General features: G+C 45.2%; 1 protein-coding gene across 11 annotated transcripts in view; it reads left to right on the top strand.

Moving 5' to 3' along the window:
• TSPAN18 (tetraspanin 18) overlaps positions 1 to 20,178 on the top strand; it is a 118,652-nt gene that overhangs the window by 15,595 nt on the left and 82,879 nt on the right. For 6 of the 11 annotated variants that reach the window (XM_072039055.1, XM_038179415.2, XM_027459241.3 and 3 more), the window contains exon 2: positions 13,420 to 13,525. The gene's annotated coding sequence lies outside the window, so the exon portion shown is untranslated. Of the gene's footprint in view, positions 1 to 13,419; positions 13,526 to 15,394; positions 15,534 to 16,276; positions 16,301 to 17,031; positions 17,163 to 20,178 lie in introns of those variants that run through there. The other 5 variants (XM_027459239.3, XM_072039056.1, XM_027459243.3 and 2 more) reach the window with 4 other exon arrangements.

The raw sequence follows: 20,178 nt of genomic DNA on the forward strand, positions 1-20,178 counted from the left end.
CATGGTGCTTTGCCAGGTTACCAAAAACAAAACAAAAACAAAACCTCTTCTTTTAAACGTTTGATGGGTCACATCAGTCATTAGCAAGTCTGATGAGATTAAGAAGAAACAGGCTTCCCAAAGGTGGATGGATGAAGGTTGCTATTTTTTCTTTTTTTCTCTCGCTGTGCTGAAAGGAACAGAAGGTTTCGTGCTTTGCATTTTGTGTTCGTATTTTGATACTGCGCTGGGGAAGGCTTGGCAGGAGAAGAATCAGTTGAGTTTACAAACATTAATTTTCTTTGTTAATGCCACTACAGGAACTTCCAAGCCTCAGTTTGTAGTGGATTTCTCTTGGTATTTCTGCAGGGAGAAGCTCTGAAGCATTGCAGTAGCCTCAGGGAGCAGAGGGCATTGGGCAGCGAGTGGGACTCTCAAGTCCTCTCAATGATTTTGGTGCTCAGAACTGGGGAGTACAAATACCAGCACCACCAGCATCAGCCTGATGTGTAGATAAAGCCTCTTCCTATGTGGGCAACTTGCTTTGCTTTTCTGAGCATCTGTTTGGCCAGCTGTGAAGATGTAGACAGTTGCCTCAGCATGTGGGTGTGATGCATGCTCCTGTTAGCTAATCTCGGCGATGTGCGTTGGCGTTGAGAAGCCTCACGGCTTGCAGTTTGAAACCATGAAGGTTTAAAGTGGTGTCAGCCACAAGCTTGCCTCCTTAGGAAAGAGAAGTACCAGCTTGTCGTCCCTCTGGAGCAACAGGAACCAAGGGTTTGTGGGCTGGAAGAAGAATTTACCTAGGATGGAGGACGTGAGAGAAAAGGGTGCCTCATTCTAGCCTTTTAAACAAAGTCTGCATGGTTCTACGTGGAGCTCTGTGAAGATCTGTCTGGGGCTGGATTTCGCCCTTACACCACAGGGTGATGCAGTTGCATTTCCTTTTGTTGTTTTTCCCATCCCGTCCCGTCCCCCCCACCTCAGCTTGCTTTTTATGATCAAAGCTCCATTCTTTAAAGATATGCCAGTGCCATGTAACAGCGCGCAGAAAATCCCCTATGGGGAACAGTTTTGATTAGACATTGAGGAATTCTTTAATTCTCTTCAGACTCCTTACTATTAGGAACATCTTGTTGACAAAAGGTGTGGCTTTTCTCCTTGCTGTTGCTGCCTCTTCCTTGGCTCTCTTCCTCCCCAGATGATATGCTCATTCCTTTTGCTCTCCCGTTGTCTTATATCAACTTGGGTCCTTGGTTCTTGCATTCAGCTCATTCTTTTATCTTCTACAGCACTCAATGAATGCTTAAAAATAATAAATATTAATAATAGAGTTCTTTGAACTGGCAGGTTCTTTAATGCTTAAGCTCACCTTTTCCTGCTGCTTATCCCCTATTAAAAGTTGCTGTAATCTGCAGACTGTAACCGTAATAACTTCTGCCACAGTGGTTGGGTCTGTGACAAACGTAGGATTATAGCTCCAGGTGGGGAAGTGGCAGTGGGAGCAGGTAGCCTCAAAGGCACAAAGATGTTGTTTCAGTTGAAATATTCTTAGCAATAAAGGAAGAGAAGCCAAAAAACGTAGATAAATAGTTCTATTCCCACACTAAATAGTCCTTCTTACATAGGTTTCCGCAGAGTGTCAGTGACCTATATAGGATAATCCTGTATTGCACGTAAAATCCTGCCTTTAGAAGAGGAAAAGTGTTCTTTCTGGAGAATTTATTTTAAGAAGGCTGTACTTTTGGAGATGCTTTCAAGTGAGCTCAGAGGAAGCATCTCAAAACAGCAAGACAAACTGTGTCATTACTGGATGTTTTCTTTTAATTCCCTCTCAATCAGGTTAACCTCTCCCGAGAGCTACAGAGGAGAAAGCTGCTGCCTGCCCCCGTGCACAGAGTTGTCCACGTAACGTCCAGGCCAGGCTCCAAAGCTTTCACCATGTGTGTGTACACACACACACACACACTTTTGGACATCAGCAGCATTTTTACTGTCTCAGATCACACAGACGAGGGAACAAGTAAAGTAAACAGGAACGAAGTGCGTGAGGCTTTCCCACCACACCTCCTTTCCTCTGTTAAACAATACAGCTAGAAGAAGAGAGAATCCTGAAGCGTCAGGGCAAGCTTCAGGAAGCCTTATTTGTTTCCTGGCGTGGTGTTGGAGTGCCCCTGCTTAGGGAAGGCGAGTTGTGCCGAGGCAGAACCCCAGTGGGGTGGGTTGCTTCCCAGTTGATGTCTTCAGCAGAAACCACACAAGGTACTTCTTAAGGTTAGGACTGGCTGGGAGTTTTTCAAGGAGACTATTTGCATGCAGAAAATGCTGATTTATTGAAACCAATACTGCTTTGTGGGAAAGGGCTGGTCTCCGCTCAGTTCTCCTTAGGTGAATTTCTTGGGTTTGGAATAGAATTTCTTAGTCAAAACACAGATGCTGGCTGGGAGGCAAGTGGTTTCGGTTTTTCACCTATGCTGTCACAGATCCAAAACAGGGTCCTGAAAGCAGGTTTCTTACATGCCAGATATGTATGTCCTAACCACAAGACTGGTGTTCTCGTGCACATGGGTTTTTGCATGATGAATTCCAAGGTGGTTTCCATAGCTTAATACCTATGGGAAATAAAAAAAATAATAATCTTAAAACCTCCTCCCTCCCAAAAAAAATGTGCTGGGGTGAGAAAATAGATTGCTGTCTACATGTCCTTGTGTTTCTCTGTGGCCTTGCTGTCTTTCTTCCCTGGTTCTGCAGGTTTGTGGCTGCCCTGGATGTTATCTTTGCAGGGTGGAGAGAAAAATCTCTGGAGACCTTAAAAAATAATCAGCACATCAGTCAGGAGAGGAGAAGAGTGACTGTCCCTAAAGCACTTCTGGTATATTTTGGCAGGGTCAAGGCTATACAAGTGAGAGTCTGGTTATAGGACAAAAATGCTCCTAAACCCCTTCCCATCTCCGTGGAGTGCTGTTAGAAAATGACCTGAAGCAGCCAAGGAAAATATAGCTGAACACGGCTATGTGTTTGTGCCTGGGCCATTGTTGTTGGGCAGGGTATGAAAAAATAATGCTTAGGGCAGGAGAGGATCTTCTTGGAACAGGATGAAACACTCTCCTGCTGGTTTGATTGCAGTGAGCTCAGCAAAGGAGGGGTAGCACGTGGTTTCAGTACGAGGCCTCTTTCTTCCAGTTTCTTCCCTTCTCCTATTTTATGGAGGGGAGAGGAAAGTGGTCCTCTCTTCGTACGTTCTTAATTCTCCTCAGAGTGAAAAGAAAGCCGTGTTGAGGTCTCCAGAAAGCTAGGTGTGTGCTTAACCGGGAGATTTGATCTCTGTGGTTGTTGTCTGCAGAAGGCTCCGGATGTGGTTGTTGAGAGCAGCTCAGGCACCTGAACGCGGATGTGATGCTTGGCTGCAGAAGGCAGCTTCTTGGGGCTTCCTCTATGGTAAAAGGTGAAGTTGCAGAACTGAGGTGGTCACTCCAGCTCTGACTGTATGAGAATCCCACTTTGCCTTCTCTTGGTATTCTTCCTTCTTCCATCTTTCAAAAAAGAAAAGGTGGGACGTGGGTGGAGGCGTAAGCTGGTGGTTGGAGCTCCAGCATTGCATAGGCAAAGGAGAAACACTCCCTTTTAGAGGCAAAATGTTCCAGGCTGTTGCTGTGAAATTGAGGTTTAAATAATGGCTGTTTCTGGAAACCAAATGCATCCTCACGTGGTCTCTGCTAACCTGTTTAAAGAAGACTTTTGTTCGTATTGTGGTAGATGAAGAGTCTGAGCTTGCCTCCTTGGTTTACCTCCTCCTTCTCCGTCGAGTTGAAGTAGGAGGCGCAAGGTGTGTTTGTACCACACAGAATCACGGGGCAGCAGGAGGCCCAAGAAGGTGACATCCAGAACCAGGATGTCCATACAGCTCTGCTGGCTTCAGCAGGTAGGTCTGGAACCCGCATCTTGGCTCTGGGACCCCCGTAATGTCAGAGCAGTCCTGGGTGCGAGATGAAACTCCAACCTGTGTGTGACGATGCAGAGGTACAGGCCCCAGGTGCAGAGTGTTTAAAGGAACAAATAAAAAACCTCTAAGCCTTGCTCTTGTGTTTTTGGTGATAGACAGGCAATACTTCTCAAATATTAGATGACAATTATCTTAAGAAAATAAGAAAATATTTTTCTTAAATTAATCAAGTCTGAGACTTCTGTCTTTGCCTGAAACATCAGCAGATCTCTGCCTCTTCTTCTGGTTACAATCATTGGAAAAAAAAACTCTAAAGAAGCCTTTAAGAAGCTGATTGTTAAGGTTCCCTAGGTCCCCAGGCGGATGACGATAAGCTGCTGTTTTTCTTCAGAGGCTTAGACTGTGCTGTTAATGATCACTGGAGCTGGGGATGATGTGAGACCTTTTTAAGGATTAGACCACTTACCCACTAAAGTCAGTTTGCATCTTCTAATCAGCGAATGACCAGGCTTCTTTGCACCCACTGCATGTCTGTATTCTGCGCATTAGTCAAGTATACAGTATACTTAAATTAATGAGAAAAGCAAGCTATTGATCTAAGACTTCACACTTTTTTTTTTCTTCTTAATCAGGGATGAAGAACTGAAAAAAAATCAAGTTAGTGAGAAAATAGTTTCATTAAGTTGAGAACTTGGATGCGTGTCTCAAAGATGTATGCTGGAGCTGGGTTGCAAATTCATCCTGCTGAACTAAGGACAGATTGCACTAGGACAGCGCGGGGGAGGGTTAGCCAAAATCCAGACCAGGGCTGCATGCCCAAACTGTTCAGTGGGGCTGCCTTGCAAAATCCTTCCTGCAGCTGGATCTGTACTGCGGGCTTCAGTGAAGAAGCCATGTAGTGGATCTGTTCCTGATAGCATCGTATAAAATTATACCTGTGGACTGTCCTTTAATGTGAAGCTGCAACCTTCAGCTGTGATCTTTGATTCTTTATAAAGTGCAGCGGTATGGAGTAGGACCAAAGATTGATTTTTAAACAGAACGTTATTAAGTGTAAGAATGCCTCAGTTCGACTGTCTTGCAGCTTCGTGACTTTGCATGGACAAGACTTATCACTTCCTCCACCTTTCCTGTTCTGCTGTCCGTGATCCCTCATCACTCTGATTTGTGATGAAGCAAGGCAAGTGTTTGTCCAGGTACTCTATTGCTTAGCAAGGAGGTGGTGAATCGGATGCTGTTGTTGAAACTCATGATAAGGTAATTCTCTCACCCTTCCAATAGCTGTAAATGCATTCGAAAGAAGATTGACATTGCTAGTAGCATGTGTTATTGTGTGTATACTCCTGGAAATAAATCAGAGATGGACTGGTAGCTAATGAAATGGTGCAGCATTCCCGAGTGAGAAGCTTGGGCAGGCACCTGAGCTGTCCATGTGCTCGCCCACCAGAGTGTTGCTCAGAATCCTCCTGGCAAATGCAGCCTTTCTGTTTTGTTTCACAGTGATTTTCTACCACTTACTTATTGAGTTTCTGTGCAATACACAGCATTTCAGTATCTCCCAGTTGCAAATGGGCTGTATCTCTGGTACCTCTTCCAGGCAGAGTCCTCTTTCATCAGTAAAATGGGCAGTGGTAATGTCAAATCGAAATGACTTGCCGAGGGTGTCGCAGGAAACTTGTGACAGACGAGAGAATGAAAAGCCTTGTTTAGAAAGAGTCACAATCACTTTCTTCCTTAATAGCACCTACCCAAATTCTTCTCCTATGAAAGACATTTCACGCTTGAAAAATGGGAAGGGAGTATTTCCTGTTTTACTGGAAGAGTTTTCCCAGCTAAATAAATAGCTTTCTCCACTGCTCTCTTGGCTGCATGTCCCATGCAGCTCAGTGTTCTGCTGTTGCTCTTCTCTTGCCCGTATTAATTGTGCGTTCACTAAATTTGGATAGAACGCCCTTCTTCCTGTAAATGAGTCTTTGGGGGTGTGTGTGTTTCTCACAGGAAAAACAAAGAATTTCTGAAGTTTTGGGAGAACTGAGGGGAGAATCTTATCTCAGCCAAAACAGTGCGCGTTTTGTGGTTTGTGGATAGGCATTAGAGCATGGGAGACTGGTGGGGGTCATGGCCCTGGGATCCAAGCCTCATTTTTCCACATCTAAGCACTGCCTCTCTTGCCTTCTGACTGCAAACTTTTGACCTGTTAACTTTCTTGGAAGCATGCACAGGTTCATAACAAGCGCTCTCCTTTGAGCAGACCAACGTTTTCAGAATGTTTCCCCCAAAAAATATTTACAAAGAGGATCTAATTAAGCCTAACAGTCCTTAACACGTTAGCAACTCAAGTCCTACCATTTAGTGGCATCTCAGGAGTGCTGTGGTCCTGAAGCATTTACCTGTTTTCACTGTAGAAATCCTAATCAAAGGCACGAGGTAGTGAGATGGCTGCTTTCTTCACCCTGAGGCGATCCTGGGTGCTTCCATGAGAAAGCAGTGGTGCTTTGGAGCTGTTACAAAGGCACTTGCTGTAGAAACTTCCCAGGCACAGATGGGGAGTTGCTAAGTATTAATGCCAGTTGTGCAGTTCAACATCACAGCTTTGTTCCTGAAATTGTAATAATATTAAAAAAAAAAAAATCATCTTTGATCCTGATGAGGAGCTCCGGTCCCCGAGCTTGTATCGAATCTGGGTCAAAGTTTTAATTTGATGCTGAGTACCCTTGGTGGCAGCTGAAATTAGTGGGCGCTGTGTGTGCTCAGCCCTTTGAAAGTAAAACTGTGTGTGTACGTTGTGTACAGGAGCAGAGATCTCGGGGGTTGCAGTGCCTAAGATGCTTCCCCTGTAGTAGTTTCTTAATGAAACCCCAGACAGTTTACATGGCTTCTCTTGAACTTCGGGACTCTGCTTTTCTTGAGCGTATTTGAGGCTTCTAGCCTGGCAGCTCCTCAGAGGTTTCTATTAAGGTATTAAGGGGCAGAAAACCAGTTGGTTGCCTCAAGCTGAGGAGGAAATGCTAGACTTGAAGGATTATCTCAGCGCAATGAATTTTAAAGACTTTTTGCTATACATGTGCGGAAAGCTATCAAAATGCTAATGGTTCTGCGGGCTTTTTTTAACCATTTCGGTATAGAGAGCAGTTGGGGTGGTAGTGGGGAAGAATGGTGCTATTTAATGGCAAAAGGATGATCCAGCCAGAAATTAAGTGTTAAGTGGCTTTTCGTCTCTGTTAGCCAGAACTTCTGCAGCGATAAGGAAGAATGATGCTCCTGGCATCAGGACGGGATCAGGCTGGGTGACTCCTGCAGCTCCTTCCCAGGCTGAGGGAGCAGGCTGGAGGCTCGGTAAATGGCAGTACAGACACATTTTTGGGACACACACCTTGCCCACAGCTCTGGGGATGCATCTGTCGTGCAAGAGGTGTGCACGGCTCTGCTGTCAGCACAACCCATCCAGTCGAGTCCTGGGACCAGGTGGCTCTTCCTTGCTGCAAATCCCTTGCAACAGTGGAGGCATGTCCTCCGTGTGCTTGTTTGGTTTTTCACCAATAAGTCTCAATTCTCCTGGCTTTCTTCCTGCACTGTCTTCACCGAGGGCAAGCTCAGGCTCCAGGCTTACAGCTGAGAGGACTGTGTGTGTTTGTTTCTGGGCAGCAAGGCTTGTCTCAGGGGGGCGCACAGATCCTGGATTTGCACCAGCTCTGTGCTGCTGCGCCTGCCCACAGCAGCTGGGCTGGGTAAATCTGCCCAGGAGGCCGGCGGGCATCCTCCTCTTGGGATATTAGCTGTATCTGTGAGGAACTTCTGTTCCATTTGTTTAGGCTTTTGGCTGAGGTTTTGAAATGTCGGGAATATCTCATTCAACTCTGCAGAGATTCTGTTAATGTTATGCTTTTGGAGCCAGGTAAACACTTGGATAACTGGCGATATAAATAACTGAAATTATGAGTGTTATTAAGCCCATGAGATTCTGTCATTGCTTTAGCTGTCTCTGAAATATCTTAGAGCAATGGGTCTGTCTGTGCTTATCTTTTTAATCAGGCCTAAGCAGGCACTTTCAGCCCCCAAGAGAGCCTGAATCACTGAGCTGCAGGGATATCTTTGCCATTAAGATTGCAACTTTTAGGTTTCAATGAACTTTCAGCGTATTTTTTTTATTATTTTATTTTGTTTTTAAGGCGTATTTGCTTTTAAATAGTAGCTCTCTGCCAGCTTATTTCATATCTTCAAAGCATCGGTGTTTTCCATTTTGCAGCTGTAATCCAGAAGAGCACGGCTGCCAGCACATACCACCCGGGGGCAGGAGCAGGGGCAGGCAGTAGGGGAAGGATTGCTGCAAGGATCTGCCTTGGGGCTGGATCCAGGAGGATGCCAGATGAAGCAAAGGCAAGGCAGATGGACTGGATAGCAGTAAGAGATTGGAGTAGGCTTCTTTCCCTTTCAACAAGGGTGTCGTGAGGTATTGCTTCGCTTGGGGCGTCTTGAGCTAGATTGGGTAGGACACTGGGGAAATCAGCTTTAGAGACAACTCTTTTTTTCTTGGATTGTTCTCAGTGATATGAAGACATGGCTGGTGCATAGTGAGCGAGGAATGGGGCGTTGGTGAAATCCAGTCTGTGTGTTGACCATGATTTCCTGTGTGGCTTTTAATGAATTGATTATTTTGAGTGTGTGTGTTTGGGAGAGGGAATAGATTTATTATTATTATTTTTATTTAAAAATCTTTGTGCTTTGTGTTTTTCCCAGCATGGACAGTTACAAGCTATGTACCTAAAGGCTGTTTTCAGTGTACTCATCTCTGCCTGAGTCTTACATTTCTCAGTGAGTGGCTTTAGGTATTGCGAACAATACCTTTCAATAAGAAATTATTCCCCCTGAAATGTTTCTGATCACTGGAAAAATCTCATTATGTTTTTCAATTTAGAGCTACTTACTTCCTTGTACAAAGTATATTTTGATTAATGTTGAAAATTTAAGACTGCATGCATAAGGAGATGGTTTTTATTGTGTCTGTGGTTGTTTTGCAGACAGAAGTAAGTGTGCAGTGACTTGCTTTTCTGGCCCGGAATTTCTCTAAGTACCTTCCAGTTTCCATTTAGTTTTGTGTGTGTGAAGAGAGTGGAGCCTGAGCTGCATTCTCCCACCCACCACAACCCCTTCTTCCATGCTAATGGATGACAGTATTGGCAGTGGGAAAAGTAGGACTTGGAGGAATGTATGTACGTGATGTATCAGCCTCACTTCTGTGATTAAGTATGCCGTTAATCTCTGCAGATTAAATACTAAACACAAATGCAAACCCAAATCCTTTGCCATTTCTGAAGAAATCTGCTGTTTGGAGCTGGGCTTTTGCATGAGCCTGAGAGGCAGGATCCTGGGCTGGCTGAAGAGGGAGGGGGACATGCAGTCATGGTCTGTGGAGGTCATGTCTTGGAAGGGAACGGTGTTTCTTGGAAGGTTACCGTCTTTGATGAAAAGCAGTGCAGGTGTTCATTTTATTTATGGTTGCCTTGGGAGAGTAATTCCTGTGTAAAATAGAATGGGAATGTCTGGCTTCTTCCTTTTTTTTTTTTTTTTAATTTCTTTTTTTTTTTAACTTGCCCGCATAATTGAAAAGCCCCACTTCTGTTTGCTTCTGACTGAATGCAGAAAGAAAGGGTGCTGAAGTGCTGATTGCCAGAAACAAAACCACCATCCTGTACCAGCCTGCAGCTGTTGGCCTCGCTTGCAAGAACCAGTCTGTTTCTGAGGTGAGAAGGGTCACAGGAGATCCAGCCCATGATAGTGAGCAGAGAAAATTTTCCCATTTTCTCAGGCTGGACAGATCAGTGTCCCAGACCAGATCTCCCATTAGAGGAATAGAGGGAGCTATTTATATGGGAGCTATTCTTCCCTGAGAGATTTGGGTATTTATTGCAGCAGGAATTCTTTCCAGCAAGAATCTTCGTATCTCCAGACTCTGATTGAAGAGTACCCAGGATGTGCACCAGCATGGTGGATAGGATACCTTCTGGGAAAGGGAAAGTCTTTGGTTCAAATTTTGGCTTGAACTTAGGCAAAAAGGGGATCTGAACCAGTTTGCACTATTCCAAAAGCCAGGCACTTGGTCAAATTACCTGCTGTTGGATGAGCTGTGGTGGTTGTCCATGTGTGGTCTTAGCCCATGGCAACTGCAAGGTACTGCAATTTAGCAGAACTCTCTCACTGCTAAATTAAATTACCTGACATCAGCTTCAGGGGATGAATGTGCACATGGAGAGCTACCACAGCTCAGTTGGAGTACAGCCTACTGCTACTCCACTCTGCCATGGCTCTACTGGGGCCTTACTTGGTGGCCCAGTGACCAAGCAATAGGTAATAGCCAGCTGCAAGGAGAAGGGAGGTCTAGTTGTGCTTCCAGCTAATGGATATTGCCCGTGAATCTCGTAGTATTTTGAGGGGTTGCAGTCTGCTGAGTTTGGGGTTGACGGAAATAGTGGTTTCCAGCAATTACCTTATCTGGTTAAAAAAAATAATAATAATAGTTTGCCTTTCCAGCAGATGTTGACTCCTCTGCCAGTAGGGAGGGCCTGTTGCCTGTAAGAGGTATTGTTTCCAGGAGAATAAGATGTGTTTGGCACCGTGTTTCTCTGAAGGTCCCTTTCATCTCCAGTGAATTCTCGTGCTTCAAATACAGGAAACATTATTGTTGTGGTTTTCACCCCCCTCACTCTCTCCCAAATAACTGTGAGAACTTTCTTTTGGTCCCATTTGATAGTAGACCAAGCAGCAGTCTGTCCTAACCTTCGGCTCCTTTATCTCTAGGAATACCAGAATGTGCTGAGTGATGGGGTCTTGCCCATGGACAATTCAGCAAGCCGTGGCAGCCTGGAGCCATGCACAATTTGTCTGCTTTAATGGGATTTTGGAAAGGAATTGGAGTCAAATAGTGTTGGAGAGGATCTCGGATGGCACTTTGGCTCTCGTGTGCTTGCAGTAGGAAGAGCTAGCTGCTAGTGAAAGCTTCTGTAGCAAGCCTGTGTCTGCATTACCTGAGGAGACCAGGAGCTGCCTTTCCTTCAGTGGGCAGCAGGAGGACCACAGCTCCGCCTGGCCCCATCCCCATGGATTGAGGGGGATGAGCAGCACTTGGCAAGATGGGGCTCAGGGCTGGCACCAGGAGTGGGGAGCCAAGGCTTGCTCCGAGGAAACCTGCAGTCCTCTGCCTCCAGAGCTCATCTTGGGAGGGCGAGCACAGCAGCAGTGGGCAGTGCTTTTGGCAGTCCTGGCAGTTATGGTCTGTGCTGTTGGGTATTAATGATGGACACTGGCAGCGCCATGGCATTATTACAGATGCTTCTGTGTCCTTGTGATTTGGCTACGTGCACTGCTTTCTTCCAAGCCAGGGCTGAGTTCTCCAATAATTGGCTGCTAGAAGCGTGTTGTAAACCCTATTGTTCCCATTGTCTCCCAGAAATCATTTCCATTTGGCCCATTCTTTTCCCCAGCTCCCATCTTTCTCCTTTACTGGGATTCTCTGGAAACCACAGTCAGGATGTATTCCTTAAACATACATGAGGTCTAGCATCTGTTGTTTGTGACACAGATAATTGCACATGGCAGAATACATGTGCAAATTCATGCACAGCCAGCTCTCACTGCACAATGAAGATTTGGTTAAATGGGAATTAGGATTAATACTGGATTTAAGTTTCTCGTAGTTGGCTGGTAATAACCTAATCTCCTCAAAGGCTGCAGGCAGGCTGGCAGCATTCAGCTCAAGGCCGTTGTCTGCAAAACCTGAAAGAAATTGAATTTTGATACTAAGAGAGTTTAACCAGAGCCTTTCGAAGTAGTACATACACTTCCTATCCCTGTCTCAAATGCAGCCTTTTAATTTCTTTAATATATGACATTCACCTACGCTTCTAGGTCTGATGAGTGTTTGACAGTAATATTTTTTTCATTCCCTTCTGTGAAAGCTTAGAGATTCTGATTGGTTTTAGAAATATATAAATTGCGTTCTGAAAACTGATCTACCGAAATCTCTGTATAGGCAGAGTGAGATTATGTGTGTGTAGGGCAGCCAGCACTCCTTAGTTTGACATGTGAGCCTACCTCACCTACCTAGCAGGGTGCTGAACATCCTTCAGGTAAGGAGGCCCAAGAGGCTGCAGAACTGTGGAGCTTTTGGTGTGATGTGGTCAATTCAGTCCAGTCTGGTTTGATTGCTGCTGTGGTACAGATGACCCGTGAGAAATGAGTTGGTGAGTCTGTGCAGGTCATAAAATGAATCACTGAATTTGAGGGTAAGGACCATGATTGGAAAACACGTTCTCAGGTGAATTCTTGCTTCTGTTTGCTGTGGCTGCAATGCAATTTTCTGTGTACCTGGTCTGGACTGAAAATCAGATGTTTAGTCATCTAGGTAATCAACCTTTAATTGTAGTTACTAGTTAAGGTAGAGTTTTTGCAGGTTTAGCCCTGCATTCTCAAGCAGGATGGAGGGGTAAGGTTTACCTACATATCTGCTTTTGATTGCCTGCTTCCAGCCTTCTCTTGGATGATAGATTTGACTGGTTCTGCCTAAACATCAAGAGCAAAGTGTTCTTCCAGCTGCATCGCTGCTAGTGGTAGCCTGAAAATGTGATGTGCTTATTTATTCTCTCTGCTTTTCCTCTGTTTTAAACGAACTGTCTGTCCTGTGGTCGTGTGCCCTTTGCAGAGGGTATCAAAGATCTCTGTAGTGTGATGATGTATGGCACCGTCAATCAAGGCGTCTACCTGGGCTATTGAGGCTGGAGGGAGAAGGGACATTGACTAGATTTGTGTGGAAAGCTCGTCCTGACACTGCCGATACAACTCAGTATCTTTATTATCAAAATGAAAATGACTTATATGCAGAGGTGATGATGAGGTGCCTTTATCAAGACCTGAATCCACTACCAGTGTGTTGTTTTTTTTTTTTTTTTCCTCAAGTCTACTAATTCAGCCCCTACCCTGATGGATTTGATTTTTTTTTTCTGCTGCTTTGTGTTGGTCCTCCTTGCTAAGGTTGCCTTTCCTCTCATTGCCACCTTATTCAGAACCCGCTATGAAAAAATCCCCTTAAAACAGATAATCTTTAAAACATCAAACATAAAGCAGGACAATTCTTCTGAGGTTTCTTAAGTTTGCTCTGTCACTGTGTTGTCATTGGATGTGATGTTGAGAAATGCACTGAAGTTTTTCCTTCCCAAGGGTTAGAAGCCCACGTGACGACTTGATTAAGATTTGAAAGACACCGACTTAATTTATTGTTGCTAATACCTCTGTCCCCATTGTTTTCAAAGAATATGAAAGTGTCAGAAACACGAGTCAATTGGAATTCAGATCTATGCAGTGGCTTACAAATCCCCTAAAGCACAAATTTGTTGAAGGCAGGTTAATGGGAAAGTGCTGTTTTAGTTTGTTTTCTGGTTTGAGAGACCATAAGCCATCCTAATCTTTTGTCTTTCAGCTCTATTTCTTTTTCTTATCTTCCACAGAGATTAATGGGAAGAAAAAGTGGATAAAGAGGGAACCCGGAGGAGTCCAGCACCCATCAGTGACGGTTAGTAGAGAACTGCGTGAACCGTCCCAGCACGAGAGAAGGTTTGTTCTGGCTAATTAAAAGCATGCAACTTTCACTGTCCCTAGGAGACCATAGCCCTCTCCAAGGAGCCAAGCACCTTGGTTTAAGTCATGTCACAGTTCAGGGAAGAGTCTTGTGAGCATCTTAAAACTGTTGCTTAGTTCAGTATTACGAGTGGTTGGAGGGTTTGCTCTATGGCTTTTCTGTGTGTGTTTGTGTGTGTAGAGTGTTTATGCTTAGAACAACGCTGTGTAATGAGACAGAGCCACTCAGGGAGAACCCTGGGGCGAGTGAAGCTCAGTGATTTCTAAACCTGTAAAAACTCCGAGAGCATGCGTTAATGCAGTTCTAGCCTCTAACGAGCAGATAGGGAGCCATTAAACCCCTCTGAACAGAGCTAGGGATGAGGGGGAACATCTGAAACTTCAGCTTGCATCAGTTGTGTAAATAACTTGGAGAAGAACAAGCCTGGTGATAAAAACAAATCAAAAAGAAAAATCAAAAACAAAAACCCTCTTACATCAGCGGATGTTTCAGCCCTGAAACGTGAGAGACTTTAGTCAGCATGAGGCCTCGAGCCCTCTTGGTCCTGACATGTGCATTAGCCAGCGGTTTGTCCTGCCACTTAGGCTGAGCACTTCTTGAAGTCAAGGAATTTATGACTGGTTTGGCTGAAGCTCTTTGTATTGCAAAAAAGAAATCGTGCCGTGTCTGTTCTTTAATAGCTGGTAGAGATGGATGGGTGCGAGTATGCTGCTATCTTGCTGATGGCACCTTTGAGAGCCCAGAATGATGGGTGGTATGTTTTACAACTGCTCGGTTGTAATTCCTTGTTCTTTCTCCAGTTGAGTCAGCTCTGTACTCAGCAGTAAGACCAAGAGGTCTGACAGAGACCCTTCACCAGTACTTGAAGCTGCACGTCAAAGCTAACTCTGCTCGGAGCAGGTCTAACTGATGGTGCTGTGCTTTTCAAAGCATTTGCAGTCTTGCCTGTGTTAGGCCAGCCAATGTCACCACAGCTAGCACAGCTCCCTCAACAGTTTTCCTTCGTGATTTCCCAACTGTGACCAGGAACGCACAGCCCCTGTGCTCTGACATGCCCGGCCATCTCCGTGTCTCAATGCAGATGAATGTGGTGGGATGATCTGTAAACATCACTGGGTGTTCTGATGGTGAATGTATGCAAGCTGCTTGCTCGGTGTGACTCGCTTATTTCCCCCTTCCCCATGCTCCCTGAAAGCCCAGCTGCTGCTTTATCACTCCTGATAAGCGGGTGTGTGATCCAAGGCAGAGCCATCAGCCAGAGCTGAAGGCAGGCAGGAGTCCCGCGTGCATAGTTTGGGGGCAGCTTGGTTTCTTTTCTGATAAGCCTGTGCCTCTTGCGGCAGTACAGTGCACACTCCTCTTAAACCGTAATCATAATCCTCTTTGCAGCAGGCGCTGCTATCCCCACAGGAAGCATTAGCAATATCATGAAGTGCGGAGACTTCATTGTTTTCCCCTAATCTGAGAAGGGAGCTGAGACAAGACAGAGGAAACTTTAACCTATTCCGTGCCTCAGTGGTAAATAATTAGTTTTTTGGTGGGTGGGAGAATGGGGGAAGCCTCTTACTTAAGATAAAGTAAGTGCAAGGCTCACGGGCTTATCTTGCTCTGTGGAATTCAGGAAAGGACATGTCCTTGAATTCGCCTGTCTGGCATGCCCTGTTTTTGTGTTTGGGAGAAATGAGGTCTATTAGAGCCGCCCTAAGTGATTGCTGGGTGTAAGGCACCTCTTGCCAGGAAATGATAGCTGCGCTTTTGTTTGAGGACCTTGAACAAAAGGCTTTGGATGCGTAATAATGTGCAAATTTGGGTGGGTGGGAAACGGAGAAGGTTAATAGGGCAGGCTAACAGAGGAGGAGCTGAGCTTGGGAAAGGAGGAGAGAAACACTGAGGACATGGCAGCAGACAGAGGGAGGTAAAACAGGAAAAGCAGACCCCTTTTGTCATGCTAAAGTTAATTTAGTCACCAGCGGAAATTTTGGGGTAAGTGCAAGCTGTGCCTGCTGCAATAACGGTGCTTCCAGCCTTGGCAGTGTGAGAGGCCACAGTGGCTGTTAGATCTGGGGGTGCTGTGTGCGGGTCTGTGTGCTGCGTGAGCGCTCTTCAGAGCCACGTCTGTCCCCAGGGACAGCTTGCTGTGACAGCGCTTGTGGGTGTGAATTCACTTTGGGGCAGTGCGTTGCATCCTCAAAACTTCTCTTTGCAAGCTGCCTTCACAAAACCTGTCTTGTTGTGCTCGGTGCTGCAGCTGCGGTGGTGCTGCGTGTTCCCTGGATGGGGTTGACATCCAGGCAAGTGCCAGGGCTGCCCCTGCCTGGTGCTGGGGGGCAGGAGCCCGTCGCACGTCTGCGCTGTCTGTGAAAGTTCTTGACTCAAAACACCCCAAGGAGAGCAAGGAAACAAAAGCTTCTCAAAAATAGCATGAGATAAGGATCTGGAGAATTTGCTTTTTGTTTCTTTCAAGAGTCCCCAGAGACTTCTTCTTTTAAGGGAAGAAATGTTGCTTTCAAGGTCGAGCCTTTTTTTTTTTTTTCCTCTAGACTTCAAAGGCAGTCAGCTGAGAGCTTCTTAGGAATGTTACATCTGTTCAGAGTAAACATGGATCGGCACTTTTTTCCTCTTCCAGTGTCCAAAATTTCTGCACAAATTTTCTAGAGAGTGCAGTAAACAGGACCCAGCCTCAGAGGGGATGGATGATGAGCAGTAGTAAAGGATGGAAAACCAGCAACTGGGAGTAGCTTTCTGCAGAGGTATTTAGTTGAGATACGGGTTTTATTTTCCTGGTGCCTTAATAGAAAACCTTTTAATGTCTGTGCCTTGAAATAAAATTGATTCAGAAATTGAAACTGAACAAGTGGACTGAAATGTAAACTTCTAATGCCTGCCTGCTCCTCCTTAAACTCTTCGCTTCAGCTAGTTTTGTAGCTGCTGACACACAGTCTTTTTTTTTTTTTTTGCTTTTTATTAAATCGCTTATCCTTTTGCTTTTAATCTTAATCTTCGTGTATCAAACAGTGAAATCAACCAGTTTTGCTTTCTGGCTCTAACGCTGAACTACTGTTCCTTCGTCGTCTGATCCAAAGCCTATTGGCAGCGAAGGGGCTTTGGATCAGGCACCTGACATGCTGCAGAAAATCAGCACCGCGAGCTTGGCGGATGGAGCAGGTGGGGCCAGGATTTCAAACTAGTTTAACACAACCCTGCCTGAAAATGGTAGGAATTTATTGCTGAATTGATGAAAGCTGACGTGTAGCATTGCTGAGAGCGTTTGGAAATCTCCCCCTCGGTAGGGTGTGTGGACACGATCCTGTCTCAAGCAGCCTTGTTCCTGACTGCCTCCTTACATCTCAAACTGAACTGCAAGTGGTTTTCACACCAATTATTTCCCTCGTGCTTCTGAATACAACTGGTGCGGGGAGGGGAGGTGGTTGTTTATGCCATTTCCCTGGTGCAGCTGAAACTCAGAGCAGCCAGCTCACGCTGAAGCTGTTGTTTCCTCTGTGCGCTTCCCGTAACGAGGCCGAGGAGTGTGAGATGTGAGATGCAAGCGTGTGGCTTTGTCACATGCATGACGATAGAGATCTTGGTGCTGTCTCGCTTCGGGTTGGGCAAGTACGTTTCATTTGTCGCTTTTGTGTGTTTTTCTTTTAAACTAGGCTTCTTAAATGAAGAAGAGCAATATTTAAGCTTCAGAGTAAATAAGCAGAGCACCCTGGCTTCATCTTGACTAATCTGTTTAACCTTCATCAGCCCAAATATTTACTCTAGGCATTGAACATCCAGGCAGTGTAATTCTGATGCTAAAACTCATGTGCTGAGAATGCTGTAGATTGACTAATCCTGCAGAATTCCAGAAATCCCTGTCTGTATAAATAAACTTCCTATGTGAAGGATTATAACTAAATAAATGCTGTGAATTCAGATGAGCGAGGCAGAAGTATAGCAGTTGGCTCTCTTGTGCCTGCTCGCTTCTGTATTTTTTATAAGGATATTCATCTTAGTCTAAAGAGATGTGTAAAGAAAACTGCAAATACTGAAGCAGAGTGCTGTCATATGCTGCAGGGAGAAAGTTTACCCCTCTGCCTTTTTACTAGCAACTTTTCCTTTATTGATTTTGAGATTGTCATCAGCTTTATTTACCTGGTCTGTGATTTTTATTCTTTTTTGAGTGCAGTGTTTCTGGTGAATCTGTGTTCTGTAGGTCTTTGTCCCCTTCCTGCAGCTGGACAATGTAAAGAGTTTTTGAAACTGCTGTCCTCTGGGTTGAATAGCAGAGCACACAGCATCTGGAATTACAGCAACAAAGATGGCATCTTTGGCAGGCTGCTTTGTGCGTCCAGTGCAAGGAAACCCTCAGGGTAAAACTCTTGGTACAGGTACAGTGTAGGCAAGTCCTGAGCCATTTGGCTTCTGTCCTGTTACTGTATTAGTTATTCTTTCATTGCAAGATTTCTTATAAGTACAGACTTATCTGGGATCCTTATCTCAGGGATGTTCTGTTAATATCCCTTGATGTTGCCCTCGCTGTTACTTGAGATCGTTCCAGAGATGTGAAGGCTGTAAACACCCAGGGGAGAGGGATTAGGCTAGCTGTTATAAAGGGAATAACTAAGAAGACGGGAGTTAAGTTAGAGACATAAAATCAAAACTGTTTCAAGAGAACTTCCCAACAGTGTTGTTTGTTAGGTTCATGGAAAGCTAATGCATCTTGTGCCATCTGAGAATTTTGAGAGTAGTCTGCAAAAACAAAATAGGAGAAAGCATAGCTGGAGGGAGTTGTTCTCCCAGCTGATCTCACTGCTTTTGAATTCTGAGATCGTGCATAATGGTACAAAACAAGAAGGAACAAATTGCTCAACTGTGTTTTCAGGACGGCGTCTATCCAGGAACCTGGTCACTTTGTCCTACCAGACAGCTCTCCCTGCTTGAAAGGGACCAGTAGGGGAAGAATTTCACCTACTTAACTTGCCATCATGCTCTGTGGGGAAATTCCCTCTATCCCATGTTGCATTAGTCGGTCCTCCTAACACTCAATCTGAGGAAGAATCACTGCGGCTAGGCAGCTAATCTCATTTCTGTCCTCAGATAAGATTGTTATCAGGGTAATTGTCTGTTTGCTCCCCCTCCTGAGTCTAATCAGAGTGGATTGTGCCAGTACCTCCTGGGGCAGAGGAACTCAGACACTGATTGCCCTCAAAAGAAAGAGAAAATCCTCAGTGTATATTTAACGTAAACTTGAGTTTTGTTAGATGTTCACAGGAAAATTGTCTGGAAATAACTTGCTCAGACATGTCTTGCACATTTCACAGTAATATATTTTGTTCTGGTTTACAATCTAGGTTCAGACAGGCAAGTTCATGTAGTGCATGCTGTGGTGAGGCTTTCAAAAGATAGTGCTGTGCACCAGGGGAACTGGTACTTTCCCAAGCCTTGGGATAGAGCAAGTTCATGTCTGCAGAGAATGCTTGCTCTTAGATGTTGATGTTCCAGCCAGCAAATAATTCTGAACAATTAGTGCTTTCTCCCTTATTTCAAAGCAAATTATGGGGGTGGGTGGATTTTGCTGATGGGGATAAAGGAGGCTCAAAGATATTAATTTTTCATACATCCTTCAAGTTGGGACTAGAGCTTTTCTCTTGATGTGTCTACCCAAGGAAGCATACTACTTGGTCTCTTTTTAGTGGTGTGCAAACCATGGATAATGCAGAACACCATTGAGATTTGGAGATGCTGTGCGCTCCCCCTTGTTTTATGGATGAGAAAGCTGAGGCGCAGAGGCATCATGAGCTGCCGTGGGGATTGCCAAGGCAGAGTTGCGTGCAGCAAGATAAGGGAGTGTGTGCCAGAGCCAGTAAAGCTCGTGGCAGCTCCCGATGCCTTGTTGGGGCTACCAGCTCCAACAGCCAGCCCAGTATGGAAAGCAAAACACAGTCCTGCCCTTACTGGTGTTGCAGTTGCAGAGATGATGTCTGGCTCTATCAGCCCTGTACCCTTGGATAGCTTTAACGAAGCTCTCTAGCTTCCGAGTGTGATACCTAAAGCAAGCTTAAAGGGTAAGAGCATACCAGCGAGGAGAAGGGTGCTCATAGCTGCTGAACTTGCATGCCTCGTATGTGAGAACTGCTGAGACTGTCTGATTCAATCAGGCTCAAAAGGCGCTGAAAGAAGCGGGTCCTTTCGGGCACATGCAGCGGTCTTCCAGGGGACCTTGAAATCGGTCTGGGCACAGCTGCCTCTAGCCTAATGCACACGTGGTGTGCTTAGTGTGGACGTTCTCTAAAGCTTCCATTGTGTAGTTTTCAGCTTCCTGCTCCATTAGACCTCAAATCACTAATTGCAATGGTAGCTTTGTGGCTGTAGTGGCCCTTTTAGAAGGCACCATAAACACTTTACATTTGCTGGGTGACTTAACTGATGTTACTCTGCTCTTTACAAGAAATGAAACAGAAGTACAGAGGGAGAGGAAGACAAGTGTAAAGATGTGTAAAAGCTATTTTTATCTTTGACTATATACCACGCTGAGGAGATGCCAGCGACAGCGTTTAGAAGCCTGCTTCTGGAAGTAACACAGCTGCATCAGGGCGCCTAGTAAACAGAGCCTCAAATAAGTTGGGTGCGGGTTCACTTA

Source organism: Anas platyrhynchos, chromosome 5 (genome assembly GCF_047663525.1).
Source record: "Anas platyrhynchos isolate ZD024472 breed Pekin duck chromosome 5, IASCAAS_PekinDuck_T2T, whole genome shotgun sequence".
Taxonomy (NCBI): Eukaryota; Metazoa; Chordata; class Aves; order Anseriformes; family Anatidae; genus Anas; species Anas platyrhynchos.